The sequence below is a fragment of the Macaca fascicularis genome, chromosome 7, assembly GCF_037993035.2.
Source record: "Macaca fascicularis isolate 582-1 chromosome 7, T2T-MFA8v1.1".
Taxonomy (NCBI): Eukaryota; Metazoa; Chordata; class Mammalia; order Primates; family Cercopithecidae; genus Macaca; species Macaca fascicularis.
This window is the reverse complement of record NC_088381.1, coordinates 77,541,613-77,554,401: the sequence shown is the minus strand read 5'-3', so window position 1 is coordinate 77,554,401 and position 12,789 is coordinate 77,541,613. Positions and strand designations below refer to the sequence as shown.

Genomic DNA, 12,789 nt, shown 5'->3' with positions numbered 1-12,789 from the left:
CAACAACAACAACAACAACAAAAAAACCATATATTATTTTATTTTGAGATGGAGTCTTGCTTTGTCACCTAGGCCGAAGTGCAGTGACATGATCTCGGCTCACTAAGCCCAACTTAATTTAAGGATCTTGATGCCAGGCACAATGGCTCATGCCTGTAATCCCAGCACTTTGGGAGGCTGAGGCAGGTGGATCACTTGAAGTCAGGAGTTTGAGGCCAGCCTGGCCAATATGGTGAAACCCCATCTCTACTAAAAATTCAAAAATTAGCTGGGCATGGTGGCACATGCCTGTGGTCCCAGCTACTTAGGAGGCTGAGGCAGGAGAATCACTTGAGCCTGGGAGGTGGTGGATGCAGTGAGCCAAGGTTGCGCTACTGCACTCCAGCCTGGGAAACGACCGAGATCCATCTCAAAAAAAAAAAAAAAAAAAGTATCTTGAGATGGGGAGATGATGATTTTGGATGATCAGGGTGGGCCTTAAGTGTTATCACATGTATCTTCATCAGAGGGAGACAGAGGAAGGCTTGTCTACATACTCCAGAGAATTTCTGCCACATAGACTGGAGTGAAGCATCATCCATGAAACAAGGAACTCCAAGACTGCCACCAACACCAGAAGAAAAAGGCATGGAACAGAGGGTCTCCGCTGGAGGCTTCAGAAAGGGCATGGCCCGGGCCAGGCATGGTGACGCCTGTCTGTAATCCCAGCACTCTGGGAGGCCAAGGTGGGCGGATGACTTTGAGCTCACGAGTTAGTTCACCATGGGCAACATGGTAAAACCATACCTCTACTAAAAATACAAAAAAAAAAGTTGGGTGTGGTGGCACATGCCTGTAGTCCCAGCTATTCTGGAGGCTGAGGTGGGAGGATTGCTTAGCCTGGGAGGAGGAGGTTGCAGTGAGCCGAGATTGCGCACTGCACTCTAGCCTGGGTGACAAAGCCAGACCCTGTCTTGGGGGGCGGGAAAAAAAAGGACAAAAAAATGAGAAAACCTAGACAGAAAAGATGGAACAGCTCTTTCAACCTTACAGAGCTGGTATAGAGAAGCAGGATTTGAACACTGATCGCTAAGTAGAGAGATGACCAGGTAACCCCAACTGATAGGATTAGTAAGGATGTTTTCTGGAAAAGAGATCCTTATAAGGCATTCAGAAGAGCAAATGGAGTTTCTGGGGGAAATGCTGGGAAGGGCATTCCAGGCAGTGAGCTACTGCATGAGAAAGGGCAAAAACATGTCTGTGGGAGACAGCTGAGTGCAGCGGGGTGTGGCCTGTTGTTTGGTGTGACTGGAAGACAGGGGAGAAGGGCCAGAGACAAGGCAGAAAAGGACAGTAGGGGCCTGTGCCCCCAAACCTGGGGCAGGGACTTCTCTCAGCCCAGGTGCTCCAGGGTGCCCTTCAGCAGCCTGGAAGAAGGAGCTAGGAAACCTTGGAGGCTTGGCCACAGCATTGCATGGTGATGGTGCCATTGAGTAGGACCTCTGTCTTTCTGAATTTATCTTCCCAGCATTCCTGTGGCTTTCACGCCTTGGTGTTGGTTTGTCTGCCAGAAGGGAAGTTCTTGCAGCTGTTGGCTCTTAAATCCAAGGAATTGGCTGGGTGTGGTGGCTCACGCCTGTAATCCCAGCATTTTGGGAGGCCGAGGCAGGTGAATCATGAGGTCAGGAGATCAAGACCATTCTGGCCAACATGGTGAAACCCTGTCTCTACTAAAAATACAAAAATTAGCTGGGTGTGGCGGCGCATGCCTGTGGTCCCAGCTACTCAGGAGGCTGAGACAGGAGAATTGCTTGAATCCGAGAGGCGGAGGCTGCAGTGAGCCAAGATCGCACCACTGCACTCCAGCCTGGGTGACAAAGCAAGACTCTGTCTCAAAAAAAAAAGAAAAAAAAAAAAAAAAATCCAAGGATTTGTGCGAAGCTTCCAATTAGTCATCAACCATTTTCAACCTTTATAAGATGAAAAAATGTTTAGAAGCTTATATATTGCAGTAAACCTAGGGAGGAACTGGGTTTTAGTGCATCTTCTATCTTGGAGGGCAGTAGGGCAAAGGAACATATTATAAATGGGAACAGACTAAGGCATCATCCTCACTAAATGAACAACTGGAGCTGGGTGCGGTGGCTCATGCCTGTAATCCCAGCACTTTGGGAGGCTGAGGCAGGCAGATCACCTGAGGTCAGGAGTTTGAGACCATCCTGGCCAACATATGAAACCCTGTCTCTACTAAAAATACAAAAATTAGCTGGGCGTGGTGGCAGGCGCCTATGGTCCCAGCTAAGGAGGCTGAGGCAGGAGAATCACTTGAACTTGGGAGGCATAGGTTGCAGTGAGCCAAGATCATGCCACTGCAGTGTAGACTGGGTGACAGAAGGAGACTCTGTCTGTCTCAAAAATAAATAAATAAATAAAATAAATGAAAAAACAGACAAAAAAACTGGATTGCTTGAGCCTGGGAGGTCCAGGCTGCAGTGAGCCATGATCACACCATTGCACCCAAGCCTGAGCAACAGAGACCCTGTCTCAAAACAAAAACACAAATAAAAACAAAAACAAAAATACCAAAATACAACAAAAACTTCCCCCAAAACCCAAAAAATGAAAAAACTTCTTGATATGCTGGGTGAGGTGTCTCACACCTGTAACCTCAACACTTTGGGAGGGTGAGACAGGAGGATCACTTGAACCCAGGGGTTTGAGACTAGCAAGGGCAATGTAGCAATATCCCCTCTCTACCAAAAATGAAAAAAAAAAATTAGTTGGGTATGGGGGTGCACACCTGTAGCCCCAGCTACTTGGGAGGCTGAGGAGGGAGGATCACTTGAGCCCAGGAGGTCAGGACTGCAGTGAGCCATGTTTGCACCACTGCACTCCAGCCTGGGTGACAGAGCAAGATGCTATCTAAAAAAAAACCCCAAACCATAAAACAAACACAAAAGTTTTAGTGATGAAAAATCCCAGGCGGGGTGCGGTGGCTCAAGCAGGTAATCCCAGCACTGTGGGAGGCCGAGGCAGGCGGATCACGAGGTCAGGAGATCGAGACCATCTTGGCCAACATGGTGAAACCCCGTCTGTACTAAAAATACAAAAATACAAAAAAAAAAAAAAAAAATTAGACGGGCGTGGTGGTGGGCACCTGTAGTCTCAGCTACTCAGGAGACTGAGGCAGGAGAATGGCATGGACCTGGGAGGCAGAGCTTGCAGTGAGCCGAGATTGTGCCACCGCACTCCAACCTGGGTGAAAGTACGAGACTCCGTCTAAGAAAAAAAAAAAAAGAAGAGAAAGGAAAAGAAAAAACCCAAACCCTGAAATATACAGAAGTAGAAAATAATGTAATGAACCTCCATGTACCCATCACCCAACTTTAACAGTTCTCAACTAATGGCCAGTCTTGCTTAATCTATATTCACACCTGCTACTGTCCTTACTAGGTATTTCTTTTTTTTTGTTTATTTGTTTTTTGAGATGGAGTTTCGCTCTTGTTGCCCAGGCTGGAGTGCAATGGCATGATCTTGGCTCACTGCAAACTGTGCCTCCCAGGTTCAAGCGATTCTCCTGCCTCAGCTTCCCAAGTAACTGGGATTGCAGGCATGTGCCACCATGCCTGGCTAATTTTGTATTTTTAGTAAAGGTGGGGTTTCTCCATGTTGTCAGGCTGGTCTCGATCTCCTGACCTCAGGTGATCCACCTGCTTTGGCCTCCCAATATGTTGGGATTACAGGCATGAGCCACTGCCCCTGGTCTGGTATTTCTATTTTTATATGCCCCAATTATTTTTTATTTAGAAAAATTTGAAGCCAGCTGGGCGCGGTGGCTCACGCCTGTAATCCCAGCACTTTGGGAGGCCGAGGCGGGCGGATCGTGAGGTCAGGAGATCAAAACCATCCTGGCTAACATGGTGAAATACTGTCTCTACTAAAAATACAAAAAATTAGCCGGTGTGGTGATGGGCGCCTGTGGTCCCAACTACTGGGGAGGCTGAGGCAAGACAATGGTGTGAACCCGGAAGATGGAGCTTGCACTGAGCGAAGATCGTGCCACCGCACTCCAGCCTGGGCAACACTGGGAGACTCCGTTGCAAAAAAAAAAAAAAAAAAAAGAAAGAAAAATTTGAAGCCTATTAAAACATTACAAGAGTCTTGGGCTGGTTGCAGTGGCTCACGCCTGTAATCCCAGCACTTTGGGAGGCTGAGACGGGTGGATCATGAGGTCAGGAGTTCAAGACCAGCCTGGTCAAGATGTGGAAACCCTGTCTCTACTAAAAATACAAAAATTAGCTGGGCATGGTGGCACACACCTGTAATCCCAGCAACTTGGGAGGCCGAGGCAGGAGAATTGCTTGAACGAGAGATTGCGCCACTATACTCCAACCTGGGCAACAGAGCAAGACTCCGTCTCAAAAACAAAAACAAAAACAAAGCATTACAAGACTCTCATCTGAGGCTGGGCATGGTTTCTCATGCCTGTAATCCCAGCACTTTGGGAGGCTGAGGTGGGTGCATCACTTGACGTCAGGAGTTTGAGACCAGCCTAACCAACATGTTGAAACCTTGTCTATACCAAAAATACAAAGTTAGCTGGGCATGTGGGAGGCTGAGGCAGGAGAATTGCTTGAACCTGGCAGGCAGAGGTTGTGATGAGCCGAGATCATGCCATCGCACTCCAGCCTGGGTAACAAGAGCGAAACTCCTTCTCAAAAAAAAAAAAAAAAAAAAAAAAGAGTCTCATCTGAGAGGCAATTTTATATCACATAGATTCACCAGTTGTTAACATTTTGCCACAATTGCTTATCTTTCCAACCTTTCTCTTTCTCTTTACTTACCGGACTGTTAGCTGCAGAGAAGCCCTAGTTAGGGGAACTAGAGTTTAGAGAGGTAAATAATTGCCCCAGGCTCTCACAGTTTATATTGGAAGGAACCGGGTTATGAAGCCAAGCCTGTGTATGTCTACTATTAGTACCTCTCCTGACCATGCTTTGACTGTTGAAACAGGGATGGACAAGAGAAATCTCTCTCAAAGTTAAGAACCATGCTTCGGGTGAGTGTGGTGGTGGGCAGATCTCTTGTGTCCAGGAGTTCGAGATCAGCCTAGCAAACATGGTGATACTTCATCTCTTCCAAAAAATAACTTAAAAAGAAAATTAGCCCCATGCCTGTAGTCCTAGCTACTCACAAGGCTGAGGTGGGAGGATTGCTTGCGTTCAGGAGGTGGAGGTTTCAGTGAGCCATGATTGTGCCACGGCACTCCAGCTTGGGTGATAGAGAGAGACCCTGTCTCAAAAACAAAAAACCAAAAAGACAAAGAAATCCCTCCACCTCCACTGCTGTGCTTTGGAACAGCTGACCTACCAAGCCAAGCACCCCTCCTCCTACAACATCTGTTTTTTTTTGAGACAGAGTTTTGCTCTTATTGTCCAGGCTGGAGTGCAATGACGCGATCTTAGCTCACTGCAACCTCCGCCTCCCGGATTCAAGCGATTCTCCCGCCTCAGCCTCCCGAGTAGCTGGGATTACAGGCATGCGCCACTATGCCCAGCTAATTTTTTGTACTTTTAGTAGAGATGGAGTTTCTCCACGTTGGTCAGGCTGGTCCAGACCAACTTTCTCACTCTCCCTCCCTCTTTTTTTCTTTTTTTTTTTTTGTTGAAATGGAGTCTCATTATCTGGTCTGGAACTCAGGTGATCTGCCCACTTTAGCCTCCCAAAGTACTGGGATTACAGGTGTGAGCCACCGTGCCCAGCTTCCTCCTCCAACATCTAAGCTGAAGGCTGTATGTGTGATGAGGTGTCATAAACGCTGGCACTCAAGTGTTTGGGCCAGCCCAGTTAAACAACCCATACAGTGCTTGGGGACTTTTGAAAGGAGCTCATCCCCTTCTCTGAGAGGGAGTTTGGTAGTGAGAGCAATTTGTTGAGAAGAGAACTCAGGCATATGCTTCTTATAATCCTGTTATCGGTCAGTTTTGGTTTATTTTGTGCTTCAATTCTCTTGAAACCTTCCCTTCTCTTCTCTCATACCCTGTCCTTTTTGTTTTGAGCTGGGTATCTCACTACGTTGCCCAGGCTGGTCACAAACTTGTAGGCTCAAGTGATCTTCCTGCCTCGGCCTCCTGGGTATCTGGGACTATAGCAGGTGCGCGCCACTGTGCCGGGCTGAAACCATCCTTATTTCTATCCTGATCTCTGTCTCTCGTTAGATTTCTTTCTTTCTCTCTCTCTCTCTCTCTCTTTTTTTTTTTGGTAGAAACAGGGTCTCACTATTTTGCCCAAGCTGGTCTCAAACTCCAGGAGGTGGAGAGTGCAGTGAGATAGTATCATGCTACTGCTCTCAAGCCTGGGTGACAGAGCAAGACCCTGTCTCAGTTAAAAAACAAGGATATCTCAAAACCCCTCAAAATCAGCCTAAACATAAGCTCATGACTTTCCTTCCCCTCTACCCAAGCACAGTTGAAGGCCCCTCCCTCCTTTTAGCCTAGTGGGTGGCCCCACCTTCCGTTTGCTGTCTCTGAACCAGGTGGTTGGGAGCTATCTCTGACACTTCCCTCTTCTGCACCACCCCCACTAGCTACTGAGTCCTGTACTTTCCTTTATCTCTTCACATGGACTCTCTTGTTTGTTTTTTTTTTTTAATTTTTTACTATAAAAATAAGGTAGGGTACATGTGCACAACATGCAGGTTTGTTACATATGTATACATGTGCCGTGCTGGTTTGCTGCACCCATTAAGTCGTCATTCACATTAGATGTATCTCCTAATGCTATCCCTCCCCCTCCCCCCAACCCCACAACAGGCCCCGGTGTGCGATGTTCCCCGCCCCGTGTCCAAGTGTTCTCATTGTTCAATTCCCACCTATGAGTGAGAACATGTGGTGTTTGGTTTTCTGTCCTTGTGATAGTTTGCTCAGAATGATGGTTTCCATCTTCATCCGACATAGACTGTCTTCTTAATCAGAACTTTAGTCAGGTTCCTCTGAGTTCTTTGCTTGACTAGTCCTGACCATGGACTTCCCTCTCTGTTCTTGTAGAGTCGTTTAAGTAAGAATCTTGCTAAAACCCTAACCTATGATATCTGTCCATCCTCTATAATAATCCCAAGTCAGAAACCACATGTCCTTGATGTTTCCTCTTAGTAATTTTCCATCCAGTGACCCCCACCCTTCTCCTTGGTTATAAATCTCCCCTTGTCTTTGTTGAAGTCGGCGTTGAGTCCAATCTCTCGTACCCACTGCAAGACCCTGTGGTAGTGGTCCCTACGCCTATCACTGTGACTCCTTTTGGATAAATAAAATAAAATAAAAAATAAAATAAATAAATAAAAAATAAATAAAAGGTTACCACCTTTTAACAAATGTCATAAATAATAATGAATAATTTTTTTTTAGCATTTTTTTTTCTTTTTTTTGAGACAGAGTCTTGCTCTGTCTCCCAGGCTGGAGTGCAATGGCACGATCTTGGCTCACTGTAACCTCTGCCTCCTAGGCTCAAGTGATTCTTGTGCCTCAGTCTCCCAAGTAGCTGGGACTATAGGCATGCACCACGGCGCCCAGCTAATTTTTGTATTTTTATTAATTTGTTTGTTTATCTATTTATTTATTTATTTTGAGATGGAGTTTTGCTCTTTTTGCCCAGGCTGGAGTGCAGTGGCATAGTCTCGGCTCATTGCAACCTCTGCCTCCCAGGTTCAAGTGATTCTCCTGCCTCAGCTTTCCGACTAGCTGGGATTACAGGCGTGTTCCACCACGCCTGGCTAATTTTGTATTTTTAGTAGAGACAGGGTTTTGCCATGTTGGCTGGGCTGGTCTCGAACTCCTGACCTCAGGTGATCCACCCTCCTCAGTCTCCCAAAGTGCTGGGATTATAGGCGTAAGCCACTGCACTCTGCCTAATTTTTTTATTTTTAGGAGAGATGGGGTTTCACCATGTTGTCTCAAACCCTGATCTCAAGTGATCTGCCTGCCTTGGCCTCCCAAAGTGTTGGGATTACCGGTGTGAGCCACCACGCCTCGCCTGTCTTTCTCTCTCTTTTTTTTTTTGAGATGGAGTCTCGCTCTGTCACCCAGACTGGAGTGCAGTGGTGTGATCTCAGCTCACTGCAAGCTCCGCCTCCCGGGTTCAAGCAGTTCTCTGCCTCAGCTTCTGGAGTAGCTGGGACTACAGGCGCCCACCACCATGCCCAGCTAATTTTTTTGTATTTTTAGTAGAGATGGGGTTTCACCGTCTTGGCCAGGCTGGTCTTGAACCCCTGACCTCGTGATCCGCCTGACTCAGCCTTCCAAAGTGCTGCGATTACAGACGTGAGCCACCGCGGCAGGTCTTTTTTTTTTTTTTTTTTTTTTTTGAAAGAAGACCAAACTTCCCAACTTGAATAAGGCTCCTGAGGGCATGCAAGGCCTGGCCTTTGCATGTCCCTCCAGCAGCAGGCCCTAGCCTGCTTCTGAGCCTTTGGCAAGCTCTTCCTGGGGACCCCGTTTCCACTCCTCACCTACTGTCTATCTTCCTTGGATCTTTGCTCCTTCATCTTTTTCTCATCTGCTTCTCAGGGACACCTTCCTTTCCTACCATGGCTGCTTCTTCCGTTATGCTGTGGTATCTTGCTGGTGTGATTCTTTGTCCATTTTCCTACCTACCCTCTAAGGTCTGTGTGGGCAGGCACTGTGTCTTCCTTGGCTGAGCCTAGTATCCTAACTGCCTACTGTGGTGCCTGACATACATATTTGCTGAATGATACATATCTGCTGATATGATACAAATACATATTTGCTGAATGAAATAATGAGTAAAATCTGGTAACAGAAATAATACTTAGGTCTAAGAGGGACCAGTCTTTTTTTTTTGTAGTTGTTTAGCTACTTCATTTTGTTAAAAAGGGTGTCTTAATAACTAATTACTTAGTGCCATTACTGCCATCTAGTGGTGACTGATGTTATTACACTGCTGGGTCCATTCTCGATGTTACTGTACTGGCAGAGAAGGGAATCAATATATGCAAGATATCTGTTGGGTGTTTGCCTTGTTTCAGGTATTGTACCAGGAAGTTTACGGCAGTTCCTGCTGGTTGCACCAGCAAAGGGAGTGTAAGCTGCTTTCCCATTGTCACCATCTAAGGAGGAGACCTGAATTCAACACCAGGAGACCGGCTCTATTTTTTTTTTTTTTTTGACATATATTTCTTTATTTTCATTCCCACATAGTAGAGATGGAACAAGGATAGTGATGCTGGGAAATCCTGCTTCAATCAAATCATCACATAGGTTAACATCAGAAAACCTGTATTTGAATCTGACTCCTCTATCCTTGAACTGAGAAATTGGACGTATTGACCCAGTTGCTGTGAGGGCTAAATTAGATGATGCAGAAAGTGCTTGGCATGCAGTAGATATGCAAAACAATAACTGTTATTTTAGACACTCTCCAAGCAGGAAAGAAAGTCTTCATGCCTTCCCCACTAATAATACAAACACATGCAGTGTGTTTAAACTCTGGCTTCAGAGTTTAACAAATACAAATCTAATCAAAAAATTAGTCAAACTCTATAAACAAGTTTATGACAAATGCAAATCTAATCGAAAAAACTAATCAAACTCTATAAACCCAACTTGATTTTAAAATTCTAGTGGCTATAACACTCAATAATGTTTTCATGTTGTTTGTGAATCCATTCCATTGATGCATTTAAAGATGTAGAATAAACCATTTCAGAACCTCTGGGAGGACCAGTTTGGTTATCTTATGATGCTGCTGGATTCCAAAGCACTTCCGAATTCTGCGGAGGCATAACTGCATCAAAGAAGAGGGACTTCCCTCTCCAAGAAGAGCTGGACCAAAGGGCTCTCTGGAGGCACCAGCTCCACAGGATATTTGCCTTCAGCATTCTTGGCCTGGGTGTCTGCTCCAAAAGCCATGAGCAGGAAAGCCAGCTCTTCACTGGCTGTCCTGGCCACTGCATGAAGTGGGGAATCCTGACCTCTCCCTTGGTTCATGTCTGCTCCTGACTCCAGAAGCTTCTTTACACAGGCTATCTGCTGGTTTTCACAAGCCAAATAGAGTGGAGTGCCCAGGTGGCTGATATTATGGTCAATGTTGCCCCCATAAGCTATAAGAGAGTCAACACACTCCACGTGGCCTCTCCTAGAAGCTTTATGGATGGGGGATGCCAGATCACTCTCAGGTTGAATGCTGGCTCCATGCTGCAGAAGCAAATTCACACAATCCCAGCTGTGGCTAACACAAACATTAAACAGTGGAATGTGCCAGTCTGTTGTCACACCAATCACCTGAGCTCCATGCTTTAATAAAATCTTTACAGAAGAGGGATGACCTCTGAGACAGCCTTCATGGAGTGGGGAAACCTGATCTGCCGTGATGATGTTCACAAGCCACCCCTGGCTGATGAGGGTCCTCAGAGACAGCTGATGTCTGTAGATTGCAGTTTCAGGCATAGGAGACCAATCAGACACAGTGAATTTGAGAGAAGCCTGGTGTCAGGAAAGTCTCTTGGCCCCGTGGGCTTGCTCCCATCCATGCCCCCTTGTTCGCCATCCATGGGGCTTCTCCTAAGCAAGCAAGCTCTGCGCTCACTTCAGTTGCTCAGCAAAGTCCAAACTCCATGCTCCCCCTGCTCCTGAAAAAATTCCAGTTCTGTGGCTGGCTGAGCTGCACGCATCCTGGTCAAGTGGTCTAACTGGCTGGAGGCCCACCAGAGGCCACCTATTTTTTTTCTTTTTTTAAAAGAGTCCCACTCTGTCACAGTTGCCCAGAGCTTGAGTGCAGTGGCATGATCATAGCTCATGGTAACCTCGAACCCCCGGGCTCAAGTGGTTCTCCCCGCTCAGCCTCCCGAGTGGCTAGGACTACAGGTGTGCGCCACCATGCCTGCTTCATTTTTAATTTTTGTAGCTCTTGCTATATTGTCCAGGCTGGTCTCTAAATCCTGGGCTCAAGTAGTTGCAGAGGGCCAGAACAAAACGCTCCTTAATGGCAATAGACATATTTTGTTTTTTGATACAGAGTCTTGCTCTATCCACCAGGCTGGAGTGCAGTGGCAGCATCTTGGCTTGCTGTAACTTCTGCCTCCCAGGTTCAAGTGATTCTCGTGCCTCAGCTTCCCCAGTATTTGGGATTACAGGCATGTGCCATGACTAATTTTTGTATTTTTAGTGGAGACTAAAATAAAACAATTTTGCAAAATTGTTGCAAAACTGGGCAACAATTTTGCCACGTTGCCCAGGCTGGTCTCAAACTCCTGACTTCAAGTGATCTGCCCATCTCTGGCTCCCAGAGTGCTGGGATTACAGGCATGAGTCACCATGCCCAGCTGACATATTTTGTAAACAAGGAGAAAAATAGGTGGCTCTTAAAATTTCAGTAAAATGTCCACATTCCTTCTTTTTTTTTTTTTTTTTTTTTTGAGATGGAGTGTCACTCTGTCGCCCAGACTGGAGTGCAGTGGCACGATCTCGGCTCACTGCCAGCTCTGCCTCCTGGGTCCATGCCATTCTCCTGCCTCAGCCTCCCAAGTAGCTGGGACTACAGGTGCCCGCCACCGTGCCTGGCTAATTTTTTGTATTTTTAGTAGAGACGGGGTTTCACCGTGTTAGCCAGGATGGTCTTGATCTCCTGATCTCATAATCTGCCCACCTCGGCCTCCCAAAATGCTGGGATTACAGGTGTAAGCCACTGTGCCCAGCCTACATTCTTTCTTATACAACAACAGAGGACCAGTGAGTTCCTTCACTTTGAAGACCCCAGGAAACCTGGATACGCAGGATTTCTGTATGGCTTTTTTTTTTTTTTTTTTTTTTTTTTGAGACGGGGTCGTGCTCTGTCACCCAGGCTGGAGTGCAGTGGTGCAATCTTGGCTCACTGCAACCTTTGCCTCTCGGGTTCAAGTGATTCTCTTGCCTCAGCCTCCCAAATAGCTGAGACTACAGGCATGTGCCACCACGTCCGGCTAACTTTTGCGTATTTAGTAGAGACGGGGTTTCACAATGTTGACTGGGCTGGTCTGGGACTCCTGACCTCAAGTGGTCTGCCCACCTCTGCCTCCCAAAGTGCTGGGATTACAGGTGTGAGCCACTGCGCCTGTCCTCTACCTGGCTTCTTATAGATGGTTTCTCTTGGTGTATGTTTCCTAGGCTTTTTGACTTTGTGGACTAGAAAACTCTGGTCTCCAAGTCCCTACAAAGTTCCGGATCTTCTATAGATTAGACATTTTAACAGCCTTCATAAAGTGCATTTGAGATCTAAGGTAAACATTCATTACCTGTACACCAACTACTTCAAAGGTTTTATGAAATAAGAATATACATAAAATGCATGAGACAGGTGTACTTTGCTTTATGTGTTTGTGACAAGTTCACACAAGTAAATTTTTAAAATTTTGCTGAGGAGATAAATTTGGCAATTTTTTTTTTTTTTTTTTGAGATGGACTCTCATTCTGTCACCCAGGCTAGAATGCAGTGGTGTGATCTCTGCTCACCGCAATTTCTGCCTCCCGGGTTTAAGCAATTCTCCTGCCTCAGCCTCCTCAGTAGCTGGGATTACAGGCGCATGGCACCAAGCTCAGCTAATTTTGTTTTGTATTTTTAGTAGAGACAGGGTTTCATTATGTTGGCCAGGCTGCTCTGGAACTCCTGACCCCAAGTGACCCACCTGCCTTGGCCTCCCAAAGTGTTGGGATTACAGGCATGCCCCACCACTCCCCGCCAGGCAATTTTTTTTTACCAAGAGTAAATTCAAAGGAGCCTGAGCATGAGTTTTAACAGGTAAGTCTGGTAGAAGATCAGGGA

General features: G+C 46.4%; 1 pseudogene; it reads right to left on the bottom strand.

Annotated features, from left to right (window-relative positions):
* Nucleotides 1-9,672: 9,672 nt before the first annotated feature.
* Nucleotides 9,673-10,543, bottom strand: LOC102143308 (ankyrin repeat and SOCS box protein 9 pseudogene; annotated as a pseudogene).
* Nucleotides 10,544-12,789: the final 2,246 nt, after the last annotated feature.